The sequence below is a fragment of the Prionailurus viverrinus genome, chromosome D1 (genome assembly GCF_022837055.1).
Source record: "Prionailurus viverrinus isolate Anna chromosome D1, UM_Priviv_1.0, whole genome shotgun sequence".
Taxonomy (NCBI): domain Eukaryota; kingdom Metazoa; phylum Chordata; class Mammalia; order Carnivora; family Felidae; genus Prionailurus; species Prionailurus viverrinus.
This window is the reverse complement of record NC_062570.1, coordinates 44532085-44554952: the sequence shown is the minus strand read 5'-3', so window position 1 is coordinate 44554952 and position 22868 is coordinate 44532085. Positions and strand designations below refer to the sequence as shown.

At 38.2% G+C, this 22868-nt stretch overlaps 1 protein-coding gene and 1 long non-coding RNA gene across 2 annotated transcripts in view; one reads left to right on the top strand and one right to left on the bottom strand.

The window, feature by feature from the left end:
* The window catches only part of LOC125177288 (uncharacterized), a 114863-nt gene extending 97637 nt beyond the window's left edge, over window positions 1-17226 (top strand). The window contains exon 4 of the long non-coding RNA XR_007156554.1: window positions 14947-17226. This is a non-coding gene — a long non-coding RNA (uncharacterized LOC125177288). The remainder of the gene's footprint in view (window positions 1-14946) is intronic.
* GRM5 (glutamate metabotropic receptor 5) overlaps window positions 1-22868 on the bottom strand; it is a 507658-nt gene that overhangs the window by 99454 nt on the left and 385336 nt on the right. The window lies entirely within an intron of this gene.

Genomic DNA, 22868 nt, shown 5'->3' with positions numbered 1-22868 from the left:
CTATAAACATTGGGGTACAAGTGCCCCTATGCATCAGTACTCCTGTATCCCTTGGATAAATTCCTAGCAGTGCTATTTCTGGGTCATAGGGTAGGTCTATTTTTAATTTTTGGAGGTACCTCCACACTGCTTTCCAGAGTGGCTGCACCAGTTTGCATTCCCACCAACAGTGCAAGAGGGTTCCCGTTTCTCCACATCCTCTCCAGCATCTATAGTCTCCTGATTTGTTCATTTTGGCCACTCTGACTGGTGTGAGGTGGTATCTGAGTGTGGTTCTGATTTGTATTTCCCTGATGAGGAGCGATGTTGAGCACCTTTTCATGTGCCTGTTGGCCATCTGGATTTCTTCTTTACAGAAGTATCTATTCATGTTTTCTGCCCATTTCTTCCCTGGGTTATTTGTTTTTCGGGTGTGAAGTTTGGTGAGCTCTTTATAGATTTTGGATACTAGCCTTTTGTCTGATATGTCATTTGCAAATATCTTTTCCCATTCCGTTGGTTGCCTTTTAGTTTTGTTGGTTGTTCTACCGGGTTTAATATACATCGTCTTCTTCCAGATTATAACAATAGTCTTTAAACTGTTTTTATTTTCTATCTTTGCCCTTCCTCCCCTACTCCAGCCAATTTTAAACCCAACAGCCATGGAAATTCCCTTAAAATGTAGATCAGATCACGACACTCCTCTGATCAAACTTTTCAGTGGCATTTATTACTGAAAGTAAAAGCCACAGTCCTTGCAATGACTTTCAGAGACATACAAGAACTTGACTCATGGCACCCTACCCCTCATGCTTCTGACTCCATCTCCTAACACTCTTGATTTGAATTATTGCTCTCTAGCCACACTCACCTCCTTGCTGATTCTCAAATATTCAGGGGTGCCCCTGCCTCTGGGCCCTTGTATTTGCTGTTCCTTCTACCCAGAAGGCTCTGCCACAGAGGTCTTCAGAACCTGCTCCCTCCTAAGTGCAGGTCTTTGTTAAAATATCATCCTCTCTGTGAGACCTTGGGACACCCTGGCTACATATCATCTCTGTCCCACTCTCCACACATACTCCCGGTGGGTCTCCTTTCCTGACAGTAGTTTTCTCCTTACCACTACCTAAAATATTATGTATTTGTCTTGTTTATTGCCTAAAACATCTACCCATTAAAATGTAACCTCTGTGAAGCCAGGGATTTTTTTGCCTGTTTCCTTTACTACTCAATGCTTAGAATAGTGCCTAGCACAGAGTGGGTCCTCAAAAAATATTTGAGTAAATTAAAGAACTGTCCCTTCTAACTCTCCTTTCTATTTTCTTTTCCTTCCTGACCCTACCAACACTATTTCTATCCATTCTCAAAGGCTCCAAGAGGACTTCCTTCATGAAGACAACCATGATTATAGATACTAAAATTAACTTTGCTTTTTCAAACTTCCTACCACTTTCTCTATACCTATCTCAGGCACCCTGCACAACATACTATAGAAATGTGGGCATACTTAGGGGGAGGAGAATTTGGAACATCCGGTCCCCACGTCAGTCCATCTCCTACCTTCTTCCTCCATTTAACTCCCTAAAAGGATGTGTCTTACTCACACATCAGCTCAGCCTCCTAACCCTTATCGGAGTTCAGCAATAGTTGCTTTTGTGGCTACTAGATAGGTGGTGGTTTGAGTCTCATTTCGTTTTTTCCTCTTATGAGCAGGAGAGGGAGATGTAAATTCTTGCTTTATGTCTTACTAGCTCTGTGACTTGAGCAAGTTACTTAAATTCTCTAAGATTCAGTTTAATCACCTGTTAAATGGCGACAAGTCATAAATACCTTGCACAGAGGCTGGCACAAGATAGATGCTTCATAAATAGTAACTGTACCAAAATGTAAATCATAAAGCCCTTTAGCCACCATGTTTTGTGGTCACCACTTTGGAAAACAAAAGCAAGCCAAAGGTCTGGCCTAATATGATGCGCAGTAGAGCTCTCAGGCAGTCATGTTTCAGGTTCCCTTCCTGATTTTTCTTTCTGCCTTGTCTACAATAGACAGCAACTGGCACAAAGGCAGCATTTGAGGCTTATTCATTTGTAAATCAAATGACAGTGCTTAGGGCATGGTTACTGAACTGTTTGTTGAACTGAATGGGGGCAAGAATGAAAATTTGCATTTGTTTGGCACTTTTCAAAATAATTTTTGCGTGTATCAGTGATGTGCATCAATACCTGTATTCACACTGCAGAGATAAAGAAACTGAGGTGTAGACAATTTAAGTAGATTTTCCAAGGTTACGTGGATATAAAAATCAAAAATAGACAAGAATTTCTAACACTAAGATCGGTGCCCTTTTTGCTATACTATATTGCTTTCTCTAGAAATACTCCCCGTACGATATTACTGTATCACTTCTAAAAAGTATTCTACTTAAGAGATAAAGTGAGGGAAAACAAACTGGTAACAAGATTGAATCCTTCCTGGAAAGTGCTATGTTTCTGTTCCTTCCAATAATGTCCGCTAACGCTGCCCAAATTCTGGGCCCAGGAGTGCACAAAAGGAGCTGACCAAAAAAAGCAGGAGCTCAGAAACCAAAGGACTCATGTGTCTGTGCACAGTCTGTTGTATCATTTGTTGTTACTGAGCATCTTCAAACACCTGACCTACGTGGGCAGCATTAGGCTCTTACAGAAGTTCCTGGTAGCTATTTTCCCTTGTCACCCAAACTACCAGAAGACTGCAAATTCAAAAAACAAACAAAACCTGCGGAAGAAAACCAATGTAAATTTAACCTTTGTAATATCTCCTTAAGTCAATTTGATGAGGAATTTTTAAAGAAGGATATCTTAATCTGCTTTAGCATTCAGGATGCAACAGGGGGGCAATTAAGAGAAATTCACATTTAAATCCTGCCTACACCACCTCACCTACATACCAGCCTTTCCCTCCATCAGAAGCAGCAGCTCCAGGCTAAGTTATCACCTTTAGGTAGCTGAGAGAGCTCTTTTGAAATGTGTGACAACAAAATAAATACTTTAAAAATGCTTCAATTTCATAAAACTCAAGGAGGTTTAGGAGCTGTTTCCACTGTAGATGAAGAAACTAAGGAAATCAAGATGACCCGTCAGTAGCTGGCAAGCCTAGCTTTTTGTGCACAGGGTAGTGGTAGCTGTATTTAAAAGCAATTACCGCAATAGCTTTAGTATTTGTATATGGGGGTGCAAATTTGGTTAATTAGGTAATTCTCCTGCCTCTTACCTCCTCAGGCTTAGATCTCTGTCTATCTCTACCTGTTCCCTAACTCTACACACATCAGAAGGGGGTGAAATCCGCAAAATACCTTACTTTGTGTTAGAGAGTACACATCAACTACTAACAATAGCAGAGCATAAAGAATGGGAGTACAGATTCTGGAACCAGGCAGCAGGTTAGGATCACAGCGGGGCCATGTACTAGCTGTGTGACTTTGGCCTAGGTCATTAACCTCTCTGTGCCTGAAAAAAAATGGGTTTAATAATAATATCTAAGCAATTGATTTATACAGGGATTAGCTGAGTTTATATTTATAAAGCACTTGATAAAGTAAAATGGTTTATGTTACTTGGCCCCTGATCCAAGTTCTGTTACAAATGATCTGGCTTGTTTCTTCATATGCAGAATATAAAGATCTGGAAGATGTATGTTCACAAGTAGAGGCATTTGCTAGAGCAAATGTGCCTAGTGTGTTTTTGAGGAATAACAAGGAAGGCCAGAATAGTGAGTAAGGGTAAGACAAGGAGGGTAATGAGATAAGGGATGCCTAGTATAGGACTTTGGAGTGCTTTTATCAGAGATGCCACGATATCCTTTTCATTTTAAAAAATTTATTTTGAGGATGAAGATTGAATGAGGGTGGGAAAACCGAGGGAGTGTGGAAATAGGAAGCTAACAGAAGATGGTGCCTTAGTTTAGGATAGGATTCTAAGTACATTTTGGAAGCAGGGAGAATAGGATGTGTTAATGGGTTGGATGTGAGGTATTAAGAAAAAAGAAGAATCACGGATTAGTCTAGGTTTTCATTTTAAGCAACTTGATGGTTTAGTGTACATTTGAGGTGTGAGAAATAGGTTGGTGGGGATGGGGAATCAAAAGTGCTGTGCCACGCATTGAATGGGGAGATCAGTCAGTGGCCGATGTGACCGAGCAGGCAACAGACACTGGTGGCTTAGATGAGGGTGAGAAGCATTCAGATTCAGGACACATTTTGAAAACAGAACTGACATGACCAGATGACAGACTGGATCTATCTCAGGTATCAGACTCCTTTTTGAGTTCCTGGTGCTGCACTATTTTATCAGCTGTACAGTGTTTCCTTGTGTGGACATGGCATGATTTATTTTTTATTAGTTCCAGAATGTCTTATAATTTCTTGCTTGGGTTACTGCAATAGCCTCCTAACAGATCTTACTGCCTCTAATCTTGTTCTGCTGGAATCTATATATTCCCAGCGTAGATATATAAAGAGTGGTCTTTCTAAAGCACAAAACTGATTTTATTAGTCTCCTTTTAAAACCATTCAGTTGATAACCAAATTATACTCCAAATACCTTGTCCCAACTTCCCAGACCTTTCTTTTCTGCCCTTGATATACCCCTCAATTCTGACCCATGATACTGTATAATACCACATATTCGAAACTTCTTGTAGTCACATTGTAAACTCTTCTCCCTTGTATCCGGGCCTCTGTGCATTTTGCTCTATATATGTGGAACATACTCTCTTGCAGATTCTCTATTTATTATTTTGTGTGTGTCTAAGACTCACGTCTTCTCAGAAATTGGTCATGACCCTCCTCCAGTTTAGAATTAAGGTTTTGCTCTATTCGCCCACAGCACTGATGCTAGCATTTATCACACACTGAACACCCTATACACAAGTTGCCTATTTACCCATGTCTTTGGTCTAGACTTAAATCTCTGCTTTGTCCTCTTGTAGCACTGGTGGTGACCTTTGGCTGGTTTCTAGTACACTGTGAACTCCTCAATGACAGAGATTCTGTGTCATTCATACAGGTAGCCCCTGTGCCTAGCACAGCCCCTGACATATAATTGGTACTATTAATATATGTTAGGTACATGAATGTGGCCTGATGAATGACAGGATGTCACCAAATACCAGGTCTGGTCTCCAGATTGTCAAATCAGTTTACAAGAGCAGTCATTCCTTTGTAGAATAACAATAAACAAAACTAATACTGCCAGTTTATAATAGGATCTGCCAGGTGGACCAAACAATCCCCTTAAGTAATCTCATGGGCTTTCACCACCTAATAAAACTACTTGAGAAAATTCTGGTCCAGTCAAGATGGAGTAAGCCCTCTCCACCCTATTTCTCCCACTGAATGCTGCTAAAAACCCTGGACAGAATGACTGGAACAGTTTTCAGAGGATTTTGAAAAGAAAATGGTAACAGGTGGGTTGGGGGAGGAAACCAGAATTTAAAACACCACTGAAACATGCGTGAGATTCTTGGATCTTTTCCCTCCAGTATCTCCAGGCTTGGATGCAAAGGTAGCCCCAAAACATGGAGCTGTGGGCTAATCTGAGGTGTGGGCAGAGGGATCACCAAGAGAAGTCCTCTATTTCTGGTCTGAAGAGTGGAAAGGGGCTCCCTATGAGTCAGAGAGAGTGGAGGAAATTCTATTTTTGTTTTGGTCTGTGTGAGCCCCAGGCAGCCCTGCAGAGGTAGTGGGGCAAACTGCTGTACTTTAAGGTGGGAACCCTTCTCCATGACCAAAGGAACTGTGTCTCAAGAGTGTGGGGAAATGCTTTCTTCATTTCTCCTAGCCTCTCCCCCAAATGGTGGCTTCCGTGGTAATCTAGTCAAAAGGACAAAGGTGAAAGACAGAGGTAGACACCAAAGCTGCACATTTCTACCCAGGGGATCAGGGCGGAGATGAGAGAGAGCTGAAAAATGTCAGGGAAACTGGGAAGGGGGGAGCTCAAGAAAGTGATCCTACAAAGTCAAATATGAACTCCTGGCACCAGGCGCATAAGCAACAAGCTCTGAGAAAACTGCAGAGGCTTTGAAAACTGGGCTGACAGTAGAACCGCAGCCTAGAGACGGTGGGCACCAACTTGCAGCCTGACGCTGACCAGGCTGATTTCTTGTTTTGTTTTGTTAATCACCCTTCTATCTAAGATAACATCATATTTGAAATGTCCAGAATCATGAGATGACACCTGGAGTCAGGGGACTATCTATGATTATGTGTGAGAGCAGTAAGGGTCCCAACCACCTTTTTGCTGATCTTCTGTCTACATTTTCAAACTCCTTACTTTCTGTTGGTTGACACAGCCTTTCTTTAGATGTCTTAATAGAACTCACAGTTCTATTCAATTCCTTTGTTCTTGCTTCTTAGGCCCTAGAGAGAAATTCTAGTTCTTAGTTAATTTATTCATTGACTCATTCAGAGATTAATTAGGTTATTGATTAAACAGACATTTATTGAACCCATACTGTATGTCAGACACTGTGATGGATGCTGGTGATATAAGTGACACAGTATCTCTCTCCTCAGAAACACTCAGCATGTAACCCATGGGCTCAGTGAAAGAAATTTGGGAGGCCCAAGAAGTTTGACCTTATTAGGAAAATTTTAAAGTCCTGAGTGCACACAATGAAACAGCTCATTTTATCTAGACTTCTTTTCTACCCAGTAAGCATTAGGAAAGAGAGGGCATGTTAATTAGTTGGCTTGTTAATGCACAAAAGAACTGGACTTTAGTCAACAGTATTTACTTTGTTTAAGGATTATTTTTTAGGGTCCACTATGGGCCAGCCCAATGCAGGCATGAGGATTTGTGCCAACCCAAACTTGCAAGCTGCTCTCAGGCTCCATCTGCCTCACAGCAGCCTGGAGAGAAGAAATGGAAGCAAGGAAGAGAGGCTGGTCCCTTTTTATTTTATTTTTGTTCAAAACTGGATCACTGATTTAGAACACTTAACATTCAATCCTAATTTTACTATTGTTTAATCAAATGAGAAGATTCTAAAAGGATTAGCAGAAACTGAAATTCTTCAATCTGTGATTACAATTTAATTTTACAGCACTTAAAATATGTTCTTTTTAAAAATATGTTCTTTAATTCATCTGGGGAATCAGAACTTTGAAGCTTAGTAGCTGTCAAACAGAGGGAAATCAGAGTGTCTTAACAAGGCAGAATCAGAGAAGATACTAAGGACTTCAGAAAGCATCTAGTCTAGAGGCTACAGAAAGGATGCCTTTGGACTAAATTGGCATTTAGATATGTTCTGTTTGGCTAAATGCTACTTTGTGGAAATTTTACATGAGAATCCAGCTTTGTAGACTCTTGGGGAAAAAAAACCCAGATGTCACAATACTGGCTTCATTCAGATTCTCACACGGCAAATGCTAACCTGCTTCTCTCTTTTATATCACATCTTTAGCCCCTATATTCCTCTGATGTTGGGACTTCCTAATTGGTCCAATGAACTCATTTTGTAGATGAAGAATAAGGCCAATGAGGGAAAAAGATTTCTTGAAAGTCACACCTTTGGTTAATGGCAGCTGGCATCTTGTGTTTAAACTCTTAGACTAGTGTTATTTTCATATGGGCAACAAAGGAAACCATGGTTTAAAATACTTTTCAGCAAACTAACCTATGACCATAGAGTAATGAATCTGGCAAAAATTTATTAAAAAATATTTTAAAAATCCCAAGTCAGTTCTTTGTGTTATCCCTTACACTAGCTACTAAAATACTTTTGGATTGTCCCCGTTATTTCCTCTCTACCCACCAGTAGGGGAAGGATAGTAAAGGAAAGGAAGATGTGAGGGAAGGGATTCAATTATTTTCTAGGAAGGAGATTATAAATCTGGAAGCTGTCACTTGATAACATACTGTAACGTTGCAAGAGAAAATAAATAGCAGGGAAACAAATTCTCCCTAACGTCATTTATTTTCTGAATCTACTCATTCCTTATGCATATGGCAAATGGATTCCAATTATGCTCAGTGGCTGACACAATAATTTGTTTTCACTGTGACAGAAGGGCAGAACATCCCCCAAGCCAGAATTCATCTTTTGCCATTACACACTCCCACAGAAATATGTGTATACCTCTACTACAGAATACTTTCCGTCATGCACTAGAATTACCTATGTGCTTGTCTGTGCCTACCACGGGGTATGAGCCACCTGAGGGCTAAAACTGTCTTGGGTACACTGTATGCTCCACAGTTCCTAACGCTGTGGTGAGTAAGCAATCCATTCCTTCATTTAACATTTACTACGCACCTATTTTTTGCAAAAGCCTCAAAACATACCATGAGATTCAGAATTTAGTTCACACTAGGCAATGAGTTCTATGCAGGTCAGGCCCACATTGATCTTGCTTTCCAGCACCCAGAATAATATTCAACATTGTCAGTAATGGTGGGTCATATGAATGATGGATGACTATGGATAGAACTCCTGTATGGAACTTTACATATAGTGGGCCAGACAAAGAAATTTGTGTTATAATGAAGATGCAACTGGCTTCTTGGGACCATAGGTTAAGATTAATAAAATAAAGGACATGTTAAGTGAGCTGGGGCTTGGACAGAAATTAGAGATATCAAGAAGGAAAAACAAAAGTCCATGAAAGGGCTGAATTGACCAATGACATCACATAACTCATTCAGACTTTCCTAAGACTATATCATGTGCTTTTTTCTATATCAGGAAGCATGGCAGCACTGGGAGCCCAGAGCTGTATCCATACACCTGTAGAGATACCAATTTCTAATATCTGCTTTGGCTCCAATTTATAACTGTGTCTGAAATACAGGCAGTTGACCTCTAAATGTTCATATTGAAATGCAAATGAATGCAGCAGCTGCAGAAAGAAGACGCATCTTCAGGGAGCTACAGAAATTCAACAGGAATTGTACACTTCTATGTGCAGAACACCAAATTTTAAATGTAAATGATTCACTGTGAGCAGCCGGTTGGTTGGCAGGCCTGTGATGGATATGTGATTTCAGATAGTGTATCTCTTTCATTCACATTACAGTATTGTGAGGAACTTCCATATGGTATGTAAATGAAGGAAGAGTTCCATAGGGATATGAAGGCTCGTGGTTGTATTATTTAAAAGAGTACATGGCAAAAAGCCATAGCATTACGTTCTCCTTACTATACTAAGACCAGACTCCTAGGCCACAGCTTTCCAACTGGCCCTATCTGGCCAACCATCTTCATTGCCACTGTTCTTCCCTATTTTGTTTAATAATATTTCCTAAAGATGTGACATTCCCATCCTAACCAATGAGCTTCCTATCATATTATTTTATTTCATGAAAATTTTTTTTGATGTGTATCTATTTTTGAGAGAGAGAGAGAGAGAGAGAGAGAGAGAGAGAGAGAGAGAAAGCACGAGTGGGGGAGGGTCGGAGACAGAGAAGGAAACACAATCCAAAGCAGGTTCCAGGCTCTCAGCTGTCAGCACAGAGCCCGATGTGGGGCTCCAACCCATGAACTGTGAGAGCATGACCTGAACCAAAGTCAGACGCTCAACCAACTGAGTCCCCCAGGTGCTCCCCTATCATATCCTGATACACAATTTAATGATCTCTCTACTGTGAAGCCTTGCTAGGGTTTCCCAGTAGAGTTGAATAATTCCTTTTTCAGGCCTTCCTTATTTGGAAAACAAGGAAAATAATACCTTCTTATAGAGTTGTGAGAATTCAAGACAGTATGTATAGAAGCCATGACCCCATAATATTATGGTACCAAATACTTGGAAGCTCTTGCTGGTGTTGTTGTATATCTAGTACAATTTATTTCCAAGAGATCACTTGGTTATTCAAAGTTATTTGTAAAATTAGCATTGCTCCCCACCTTTGAAAATTTGAGAATTACTATAAATTCACAAAATGTTCCAGAGTTTATGCTTCTGAAAGTAAGTGATACAAAAAATTTGTTTCATTATGACTTTTATTTCTAATTAAAAATAACAAACATACTAGTTGAAAACCCTATCTAATAAGTAGTGTGATTGAAATGAAATAGAAAATTGAAAAAATGGGGGCGCCTGGGTGGCATAGTCGGTTAAGCGTCCGACTTCAGCCAGGTCACGATCTTGCGAGCCCCGCGTCAGGCTCTGGGCTGATGGCTCAGAGCCTGGAGCCTGTTTCCGATTCTGTGTCTCCCTCTCTCTCTGCCCCTCCCCCGTTCATGCTCTGTCTCTCTCTGTCCCAAAAATAAATAAAAACGTGGAAAAAAAATTTAAAAAAAAAAGAAAATTGAAAAAATGAATTATATTTCAGCATATAAACCCTCTGTATATAAACAAAATGTAGAGTTCACAAATTGTACATGTGAAAGATTAATTATAATGTCTAATACTAGAGATTTGATTAGGATAGAAAGACTTGATAGACATTGGATCATTTTTTTTAAGTTTATTTATTTATTTTGAGAGAAAGAGTGTGCATGTGCATTGAGTGGGGGAGGGGCAGAAAGAGGCGGGGTCGGGGGGGAGAGAGAGAGAATCCCAAGCAGGCTCCACACTGTCAGTGCTGAGTCCAATGCGGGTCTCGAACTCACAAACCATGAGATCATCACCTCAGCCAAAATCAAGAGTCAGACCCTTAACCAACTGAGCCACCCAGGCGCCCTTAATTTTGGATCATTTTTATCAGAAACTATTTATGAAGCTCCCTCTGCTGAGTGTGCTAGGTACTGTACCACTAGTACTAGCTTCTTCATTATAGATATTGCATTAAAATCACAATAATTCCACTTTTAACTATGACAGTAATTATTTTATATAAACTATTTTATTTCAAAATAATTTCAAAAGTGGGCATTAATAGAGAAGAGCTGGGAGAAGACAGTATCCCACAGATGCTGGATACTAGGTGCTTTCCATTCATTACCTAATTTAACCCTCATGGCAGACATATGACCTAACATTATTTTCTGCCTTTGTTCCACTTTACTACATTTTAGCTCTATGTTATTGGGCATTTTAAGTCTCTGAGTCCAAACTGTCTCACCTAAAGTGAAATTTCAAACTCAGTTCAGGCTGGCTCTATGGACTGACCTTTCCACACCAGTATCTCCCCTAACTTTATATAAACATAAGAAAGTCACTTTTACAAATGTCATTTTACTTCACTTGGTAGTGAGAATCACTATCCCTATTATCTTCTGAGGGTTAAGACTTGAGGAGAAATGAGAAAGTATATGTAAAATGTTTTGATTAATAGTAATGAGTAATATTTATTGGGGAACTATCAGTAGTCTAATTAGCCATTATAGAAGCCCTATGAGTAGATAGTACCATTAGCCTCAATTTCTATACAAGGAAAATGAGGTTCATTTATGATAAACAAGTTTTCTAAAGACAAACAGATTGAAAAATTAAATTGTATAATTTCAGAAAATAAACTTCTGGCATGTCAGAAATTAGGAAATTCCTGCCTCAATAATGTATAATTAGGAAATATCTTAACTAGAAATATATTCTTGATTATATAATTATATGCTTAGTCTAAATAATAATAACAATAATAATAAAAATAAAATAATAATGAAATAGAAAAGATTAAAATATAGATAAAATAAAGCAAATATATATATATATATATATATCCAAAATTTTGGTTGATTCTATATATACTATATATAAAAGGGGGGATGAAGAGGAAAAAGGGAAAAGTTTAAATTAAAAAAAACTTTAAAAAATTAAATTAAAAAAATCAACAAAATAAATTAAAATTTTTAAAAATTAAAAAAAAATTAAAAAATAAAAAATTACAAAAAATAAAAATAAAAAAATAAAAGGGGGTAGAGGAAGAAAAAGGGAAAGACAAATACAAATCTATGTGTGTCAGATTCTAGTTTTTAATATACATTTTTGACACTTTTCTCCCACTTCTTCTTAATCCTCTGAAATACCCATATCCAAGTCCTGTCAATATGTCTTCAAACTCTATTCACTTCTCTACATCTCTGCCATCACTGATTTAGTCCAAATGACCATCATCTCTCACTTTTATTACCATAATTGCCTCCCAACCAATTTAGCTTTATCCACCCTTTAATCTACTCTCCATACACATAAAGAATACGTTTTGAAAAACAAATCTGATCATGTCACCATAGCCTTCCGTGATTCTCATCACTCATAAAAACTTTGAATGAATTCCCATTGTCTTAAGATAAAAATAAGCATGTTGCTTATACTCTGCATACCTCTCTGGCTCATCTAGAGTGACTAACCTATGATAAATCCCAAGTTATTTATTATATCCCTATAGCATATAAGATATAACAACTGCACTTGAAAAGTTGCTAGGCACACTTATGCACTGTTGGGAATGTAAACTTGTTAAGCCACTGTGGAAAACAGTATGGAGTTTCCTCAAAAAATTAAAAATAGAATTGCCATATGATCCAGTTATTCTACTAGTGGGTATTTATCCAAAGAATACAAAAACATTAATTCAAAAAGATATATGTACCCTATGTTTATTGCAGAATTATTTACAATGGCTAAATTATGGATGGCCCCCAAGTGTTCCTCAGTAGATGAATGGATGTAGAAACCCATACTGGAATATTATATATAGAAAAATATATATGAAATATCTGAAAAACTATATATTTGAATATTACTCAGCCATAAAAAAGAATGAAATCTTGCCATTTGCAACAACATGGGTGGATCTAGAGGGTATAATGCTAAGTAAAATAAGTCAGTCAAAGAAAGACAAATACCATATGATGAAAGATATTCATATGTGGAATTTAAGAAACAAAACAGACAAGTAAAGAAAAAAAGAGACAAGCAAAAAGACACTTAACTATAGAGCACAGATGCTTACCAGAGGGGAGTGGAGTGGGGGGATGGGTGAAACAGGTGAAGGGGATTAAAAGTACACTTATTACGATGATCACTGAGCAATGTATAGAATTGTTGAATCGCTATATTTATAACAGTAACAACAGTGTAAGTCAACTCTACTGGAATTAAAATATTTTAAAAAGAACATAACTAATAATAACTAATAACAGAATAAGAAATTGAAAGTGACCAAAAAACAAAACAAAACAAAACAAAACAAAACAAAACAAAACAAAACAAAACACAGCAAATTGTAAAGCATTGCCAGTATCTGGACTGAATAGTTTTTCAAATACTCTAGCACTGTATTAACATATAGAATCATGGAGGAGTGTAATATAAGAAACCAGCCTTTGAACATTAACTTTTTTACCTCCTAGGCTTAGTCCCAACTTAATTCTCTGCCATCATGTCACCAGGCAGATACATGTCATCAGAGTACCAGACAGATACAACACACTGTAAGTCCTTTCCAGTGGACTCATATTTAATGCCATGGGTTGAAGACAAAACCTAGTAGCATAGAAACCATGAAGCTAAATCTCTTTGAAATTGATACTCAGTGAGAGACTGATTTTTCCTGCTTTACATCATTCTGCAAAATTTCAAGTTTCAATCAACGGTGGCTTAATATTATCAGCTGGATAACTACTTATTAATAATTTGAGTTCTAATTCATCTATTAATTTTTACAATAATTATTTGTTAGGTTCTACCTAGTGTTCCACAGGTTTGTTTTGCATATATAGAAGGCAGCACAATATAATACAAATAACATAATTTTAGAGGCTTGGATTCAAAAATTTTAGCTCTTTATTTGTCAGTGATCTGTCCTTGTCTGGGCAAGCCATTGTAAGCCTCTTTGGGCCTTAGTTTGCTCATCTATAAAACAACAACAATCATAATTTCTGAGGATCAAGACAGAGCAAGTGAATGAAAGAGCAAAATAAACCATTTTACAATGACTACAAATTAATATTATTAATTTATAATCTATAGACATGAAGGCAAGTTATACCAGTTCTCCAAAGAAATCTGTGAGCTGGTTCATTCTGGCATGATATCTATCTGTAGTGAAGCAAATAAGAATTGAAAAATCATTGTCCTTTGGAAGGAAGTCTTGCTTCTTAGGTCTAATTATTGCTGGAATTCAAGGCAGACCTGCCCTTGGGTATATTAACTGTGGCCCATCTGTAGAGGTTTCTTTCCTGTGTCTGAAATACTTCTCCTTCCCTGCTTAGTCTCCAGGGCTGATACATTAAAAAAAAAAAGTCAGAGTAGAAAGTTATGGAGTTAAAAAGTTAAATGATTCACAAAGGAATTAAAAAAAATTTTTTTTTAACGTTTTTATTTATTTTTGGGACAGAGAGAGACAGAGCATGAACAGGGGAGGGGCAGAGAGAGAGGGAGACACAGAATCGGAAACAGGCTCCAGGCTCTGAGCCATCAGCCCAGAGCCTGACGCGGGGCTCGAACTCACGGACCGCGAGATCGTGACCTGGCTGAAGTCGGACGCTTAACCGACTGCGCCACCCAGGCGCCCCACAAAGGAATTTTAAACTGTATACAGTTTCTTGTGTAAAAAATATTTTCTAAACTATTATCATGTTTAAAAAGAATAAAGATACATTACTGCTTAAATGCACAGTTCATCTTATCATTGTGAATATGTAATGATTTCATTATAGCCTGGACTTCAATCTCTTTAATTCATGGGATCACCAATTCAGCACAAAGCTCAAAGCTGTGTGCTGGGGGGAGCTATGGTCATTTAATAAATATGTAACATACATTCTTTTCTTCATTTAACAAGTATTTATTGAGTACCAACTATACATCAGAACTGTTGTAGTCAGTGTTTTCTGCAAATATTAAGTACCTACTGTATTCAATAATCTGTAAAATTGCCTACTGGCAGCAGAGAATTCAATCCCATATATGTGATCATGGGTTAATTTATTTGGAATTGTACAGCCTGAGGTTTGACACTGCTTTGCCACTTACTAGCTGTGCAATCTTGGGAAAGTCATTTAACCTCACTAAGCATTTTTCCTTCCTTTTCTTTTTTTTTTTTAAAGTAGGCTTCACACCCAGTGCAGAGCCCAGCGTGGAGTCCAGTGTGGAGACCTGAGTGGAATCCCATGTGGAACCCAGTGTGGGGCTTGAACCCACGACCATGAGATCAAGACCTGAGCTGAGATCAAGAGTTGGACGCTTAACCTACTGAGCCATCCAGGCATCCCCTTCCATTTTTTAATAAACAGACTCTAATAGTAGCTACCTCAAGATTGGTGGGAGTATAACATGAGATAGTGCTGGGAAAGTGTGGGTAAGAATAAAGCCTAGCAAGCAAGTAACTGCATATTACATGTTAATTATGATAGTGATAATGAGACCAATTACAGTATTCACAATTATTGAATTAATCTATAGTAATCTTCATTATTTGGCCTCACACAATGCAAATCCCCTTCCTAATTTTGATAAACTCCTTATTGTACCTAGATTCTAGTAGGCTTTATCATACTTTCATTAGGGAAGTTGAAGTGGCCTTGTCTCACTGCATTCTCTGGGCCCTGGTTGCCATGTAATGGGAATATAAATAATCCAGGCTCAGTAAATTATAAATTTTCTCCCAGGAATCTGTATAAAGTGAAGTCAAGCTAAAGGATGGCTGGTATTTATTCATAATGAAGTGAATGGTAGGGGGCAAATGCAGTTATATTCTGGCTAAACAGCCAAAAGCAGGGCTTATTTCATGGCTTTAGGGAGTTGGTCCAAGTTTTCAAACTTGGTCCTACAGCAGCCAGTAGATCCTGAGAGGACTCAATATTCTTTCAAATATTTATTTATATTTATATTTATATTCATATTCATTTGTTTTACCTTGGAGAGCTAAGCTAACAGTGGTTTCCAGTGATTACAAGCAAAACCTCTGACAGGAGTCAAATTGTTTGCAAAAGCAACCTGTTATCAGTGGGACAACTACTCACTAATTATATGAATTCCAATTCTCTGTTAATTTTTATAATAATTACTGGCTTGGCTCTATCCAGTATTCCATGGGTTTATGTGGGTGCCTACAGTCCAACAGAGGCAAATTATTTAATTTTAATATTGAAGTAGAGCCACAGACCAAAAGATTTCCTGAGTTGAATTATTAAACAAAGAGAATGCAGACATCAAATTTGGTTCACTACTCCTGCTTTCCATTGTCAGGGACAGCAGATGCCTTGCACCCCTGGAAGCTGATTTCATAAGAGAGAGCATTCTCCAATTACTTGTGACTATTTGAACCAGCTGATTCAATTTAGAGACAGAATCACCAGATCAGTTTTCTTGTCTGTCTGTCTCATTGCAGATTGAGCCTTAATTAAATATTACCCGAAAGCACAGAGGGAAACCCTAGTCCTTGCCTATTTCTTTGCTTCCTCCAAAGAAACTGAGAAACATGAGAGGAAGGAAAAATGACAAGAGAGAAACTGGAATAAGAAACTTAAATTTTCAGGCATCAAGGGAATTCCTACTAGAGAAAACTTGCCATGTGCCTCTGAGATAGTCAGATTAAAACACCAGTGTTCTTTTCTAAATCTTCCACATGATGACTGGTAATATCTAGTTATCCAGGATTTTTAAAGTATCTCCCCTTTTGAAGCAATTTACTATATGGTAGATAAGGTGTTCTAGAACCATAAAACACCCTTGAATATTGTTTTTATATTTTGTTAGAATTTCCAGGTGTAGCATATGCCAACTTGAACAGAATATGGAAAACATTTTAACTTGTAACATCCATAGAAGCAAGAGTTTGCACATAGTTTGTAAATGTACAAACCTCTTGTGTCACTCTCTACTGTGGTGTGGCCTATAGGGGTTTTTGAATTCATTTGTTTGAGTAACATTTTTCATACATTGTAATCTTTGGCTGAACTCTTTCTTAGAATCATTCTTTTATTTGTTCTGAAGTGTTGGGATTTTCAGCTCTATGAAACTACTAGAGAAAAATATGGTGTGGAAGAAACATTCTAATAATGATAGGATTTATTGAATTTTATTAAATGCCAGAGACTAAGTGCTATGGACTGAACTGTGTCCTCTCAAAATCCCTAACTGCCAATGTGATATTTAATATAAGGCCTTTGGGAGATGGGCCCTTTGCAAGGTATTTGGAATGGGGCCTATGAGTTCATAAGCGTGGAGCCCTCATGTTGGGATTAAGACCCTTATAAGAAGAGACATCAGAGAGCTTGCTCCCTTTCTCTTTGCTGTGTGAAGGGGCACCTGTCTGCAAGCCATGAAGAAGAGGTTCTCACCAAAACCTCATAATATTAGAACTCTGATCTTGAGCTTGCAGAACTGTGAGAAAATAAATTCTGCTACTTGTACATCCCAGTCTATGGCATTTTGTTATGGTAGCCTCAGCTGACTAAGACACCATTTAAGTGTTTCATAGGTACTACTGCATCATCTATATAAGATCTCTATCAGGTAGGCATTTAATGCCATCCCAAATTCACATCTGAAGAAAGTAAGGAAAGAGAGTTTAAGCAACTTGTCCAGTGTCACAGAGCTATTAAGTGGCAGAGCTGGGTATATAAATCTAGCCTGTCATGTGCCAAAGCTGGCCCATAACCACTCTGGTATGATGGCTCCAATGTGTACAACAATTTTTGTAAATTTGCCACTCATCAATTTAATCACATCTTTCATATTTATTAATATATGCATTTATGACATATTTCTTTGAGGAATATTTTTAGGTTGAATGGTCTGTGCTCCTTCTGCAGTTACTGTCTGAATGATGGGCATTAAGGACAGTTTTGAATTGGCCTCTAGCCTGGAGTTCTCCATGCTTCCACCCAGGCTTCTAGTCTTGTTTTTAATGTAATTTTTCACCAGGGGCTCTTCATTCCCACTGCATGTTACTAAAGTACCAGTCCCACTTCTGTCTCTATACCTGTGTAACTTCAAACATGAAATATTTGAAAGGAAACTCATTTTCTCTTCCCGATCTATCCCTTTTTTTCTATTTTCTCTATTTTTCTATTAAATTTTTTTTTCTCAATCACCTATAATTGAAAACTTGAAGTCACCCTTGACTCCTCCCTTTTCCTCAGCCCCACACAAGGTCTCCAAGTTTATATCGCTCTTCTGTTATACAATAGTAGCTACCATGACATTCTCACATTCCCAGTGGATTAATACAATAAGGTTTATTTCATGCTCACTTCTAACACTAATCTTTCCTTTACCCAAAAAACTCCCAAAGATACTGTCAGATGAACCTTTTTAAAAAAATATTTATTTTTTATTTATTTTGAGAAAAAGAGAGAGAGAGAGAGAGCAGGAAATGGGGAGAGAGGGAGGGAGGGAGAGAATCCCAACCAAGCTGGATGTGGGGCTTGACCTCACAAACCATGAGATCATGACCTGAAGTGAAATCAAGAGTACTGAGCCACCCAACTGCCCCTCAAATCAAGCTTTTTAAATGGATTTTTGATTATATAATCTTCATGCTAAAAAATCTTCAACAATTACTTAATATGTAAAAGAAAATTCTTCAAATCATGGTCTAGCATGCACAATCCTTAAGAAACTTTTCCCCACTTTCATTTCCAGTCTTATCAGTTACTGTATATCATACCTCACTCCAGTTGAACAAGTTCACCCTGCTATTACCTGAATGGGCCTTGTATTTTCTCAACTCTATCCTTAATTTCTCTAGACTTCAAAGCTTAGAATAATCTGTGTCAGACTCATAGCCCAACTAAACTTCTGGACTTAACTTAAATATCAGCTATATCATTAAGCCCTAACCTCCCCAGACACAAGCAATAACCACTTCCCTAATGCCTAAAGCTCTTAAGGCCTCTTTCACTAATTTTCTACTTAACAACTATAACATTATATTAAAAATATCCCCAGGTAAATTGTAAGATACCCAAGGGAAGAGGTCAACCACTAGCTAATCTTTGCATCCTCTCTTATGACTTTTGAATTAGCTCAAGATCTTACTTAATCAGTGTTCAAAAATGATAATTTGATAAAGAAGATATAATAAAAATTGAATAAATTCCATGAATTTGCATCAGTACTTTATTTTTTTGAAAATAAAGCATATGCCACTTAGGTCATATTTATTATCTTCTCTGAGGCTTTGAAGTAATCTGCAAAATATTTTAGAAGCAACAGCTCAAATATCCTGGGCATATTGCAAAAATTGGATTGAGAGAGTCATTGGGAATCAACATGGTTAACAGATGGATTCTCTAATTCTTGTAATCCCTCTGGAGTAGAGTAACATTTAAGTATCATGACAAAAGTCTAGGAGCTGCTGACCATCAGCAGCAGTAGGAGGAGACATCAAGTCAGGACAATGAAAGTACCTTCTGTGACAACCCTTGCATTTCCAGTAACTCAATATAATACATTCATTTCTTGCTCATATCACAGTCTGATGCAGATGGTAAAGTTGTCCTGGGTCTTCCAAGTGACCTCGGAACCAAGCTCTTTCTATCCCATGACTTGTGAATTCAAGCACTGTCATTGTCCATATACAAATAGAATGGACTCTGCTACTCCAGCACTACTTTCCCATTTTCTCAGGCTAGTCTCTCTGCTTGGTCTCTCCTCTTCACTTACCCATACTATGTCCAAGCTATCCAATACAATGATCCTTGGATACCCTGGTTTTCACTGATTTCTCCTATCCATAGACTTCTATGACTCTTGCTAGTTAAGCATTTCAGCAATGCTTTAAAACTGAGAGACCTTGTGGCATAGTGAGCAGACTGGGGACTGTGGAGTTGGATTAGGTACAAGTACTTGCAGTGCAACTTGTCCTGGAAAATCTAGTGAATCTCTCTAAGCTTCAGTGTCTATTGAAAAAACAGTTATACTACTATAACCCAAGAGAATTATATGAGGAATAAGAGATACAACTGTACTTAAGTCTCCCTTCCACAGTGCCTGGCATATAGAATCCCTCAATAAATAAAGGTTCCCTCTGCTTCACTTGCACTAGTTAAAAATACTCACTGCTTCCACTGCTACTGCTGAGATCCAAGCCATCATCTATCATTTGATTACTGCAATAGCCTTCTAATTACCTCCCTACATTCTTTTTTGCCCACACTTACCATCTATTCTTAACATGACAGCCAAAGTGATCTTTAAAAAGCCAGTTCAAGTCCTTCCTTTGCCCAAATCCTTTAATGGCTTAAGGTTTCAGTTGAGTAAAAGCCAAAGTCAATGCAATGCCAACAAGACCTTACAAGATCTCTCCCTCTGTTACCTCTTTGCCATCATCTCCTCCTAGTTTCTTCTAACTAACTCTGCTCCAGCCACACTGACCTTCCAACTCTTGCCCCTCTCTGAACTTCTGACCCATGATTTCCTACTACTGTAACATCTTCCCCCCTGTCCACGTGGGCTACTCCCTCATCTCCTCCTTGGATTTATACAAAGTCACTTTCTTAGTAAGGTCATCTCTGTCCACCCTATTCAACTGCATCCTCCCTTATATTCTAAATCTTGCTTCCCTGCTTTATTTTCCTTTTAGCGATTATCATTATCTAATAGAATACATAATTTACTTATCTAGTTTGTTTTAATCTGTCTCCCCCTAATAAGCAGGTAAGCTCCATGAAGGCAGGAAATTTTGTCTGCTTAGTTTTCTGCTATAGCCCCAGCAACAACAAAAATAAATAAATCAGTGGCACATAGTAGGCATTCAATTAAGAGTTTGCTGAAGGGATAAATAACTTATTTAGTTTTAATATATTTTATTCTTTTATGTTGGTACCTTAAAGTCAAGTACCAGATCTTATGCTTCCCTTGACTTCCACCCAGTATTACCCAATGTTGTTAGAGCACAACAATAATTTACCAATGTGAATTATCTTTTAACAGTCAAGCTCTTTCACATCATTTTCTAAGTGATCATATCTTTGACGAAAGGCTCTCTTGTCACCTCAGTGCCACATCACAGCTGTGGGGGACAGGAGCTTCTTTATTTAGTAACCATCTGGCCTGGGTGGCAGTTCTCTACAATTTTTAAAGGTTGTGACACTGGCAATTACTGAAATGTCAAAATACTAGGCCAGCCATGGGGGCTGTGGCAACAACCAACCCACACAGTTGCCATGGTGATGTGGGTAAACTCATATATAGCATCTGACACTCAGACATAAATTTAAAATTAAAGTTAGCTTATATATTGGCTCAAGGAAAGGCACCTGGCTATAAAGCAGGTACACTAGACTAAAACACTTACATTAATATGAAGACTAAGGCCATCAAAAGGAAGAGGAAATAAGTGTGTGTGTGTGTGTGTGTGTGTGTGTGTGTGTGTGTGTGTGTGTGTTTTAATGTCATATTCTAATAAAATGCTGTTAGTAGAAACCCTTGAGAAAGTCGGGATAGAAGGAACATACTTAAACATCATAAAAGCCATTTATGAAAAGTCCACAGCTAACATCATCCTCAATGGGGAAAAACTGAGAGCTTTTCCCCTGAGATCAGGAACACGACAGGGATGCCCACTCTCACCACTGTTGTTTAACATAGTGTTGGAAGTGCTAGCATCAGCAATCAGACAACAAAAGGAAATCAAAGGCATCAAAATTGGCAAAGATGAAGTCAAGCTTTCGCTTTTTGCAGATGACATGATATTATACATGGAAAATCCAATAGACTCAACCAGAAGTCTGCTAGAACTGATACATGAATTCAGCATAGTTGCAGGATACAAAATCAATGTACAGAAATCAGTTGCATTCTTACACACTAACAATGAAGCAACAGAAAGACAAAGAAACTGATCCCATTCACAATTGCACCAAGAAGCATAAAATACCTAGGAATAAATCTAACCAAAGATGTAAAAGATATGTATGCTGAAAACTATAGAAAACTTATGAAGGTAATTGAAGAAGATATAAAGAAATGGAAAGACATTCCCTGCTCATGGATTGGAAGAATAAATATTGTCAAAATGTCAATACTACCCAAAGCTATCTACACATTCAATGCAATCCCAAACAAAATTGCACCAGCATTCTTCTCGAAACTAGAACAAGCAATCCTAAAATTCATATGGAACCACAAAAGGCCCCGAATAGCCAAAGGAATTTTGAAGAAGAAGACCAAAGCAGGAGGCATCACAATCCCAGACTTTAGCCTCTACTACAAAGCTGTCATCATCAAGACAGCATGGTATTGGCACAAAAACAGACATGTAGACCAATGGAATAGAGTAGAAACCCCAGAACTAGACCCACAAACGTAAGGCCAACTCATCTTTGACAAAGCAGGAAAGAACATCCAATGGAAAAAAGACAGTCTCTTTAACAAATGGTACTGGGAGAACTGGAGAGCAACATGCAGAAGGTTGAAACTAGACCACTTTCTCACACCATTCACAAAAATAAACTCAAAATGGATAAAGGACCTGAATGTGAGACAGGAAACCATCAAACCCTAGAGGAGAAAGCAGGAAAAGACCTCTCTGACCTCAGCCGTAGCAATCTCTTACTCGACACATCCCCAAAGGCAAGGGAATTAAAAGCAAAAATGAATTACTGGGACCTTATGAAGATAAAAAGCTTCTGCATAGCAAAGGAAACAACCAACAAAACTAAAAGGCAACCAACGGAATGGGAAAAGATATTCGCAAATGACATATCGGACAAAGGGCTAGTATCCAAAATCTATAAAGAGCTCACCAAACTCCACACCCGAAAAACAAATAACCCAGTGAAGAAATGGGCAGAAAACATGAATAGACACTTCTCTAAAGAAGACATCCGGATGGCCAACAGGCACATGAAAAGATGTTCAGCGTCGCTCCTTATCAGGGAAATACAAATCAAAACCACACTCAGGTATCACCTCACGCCAGTCAGAGTGGCCAAAATGAACAAATCAGGAGACTATAGATGCTGGAGAGGATGTGGAGAAACGGGAACCCTCTTACACTGTTGGTGGGAATGCAAATTGG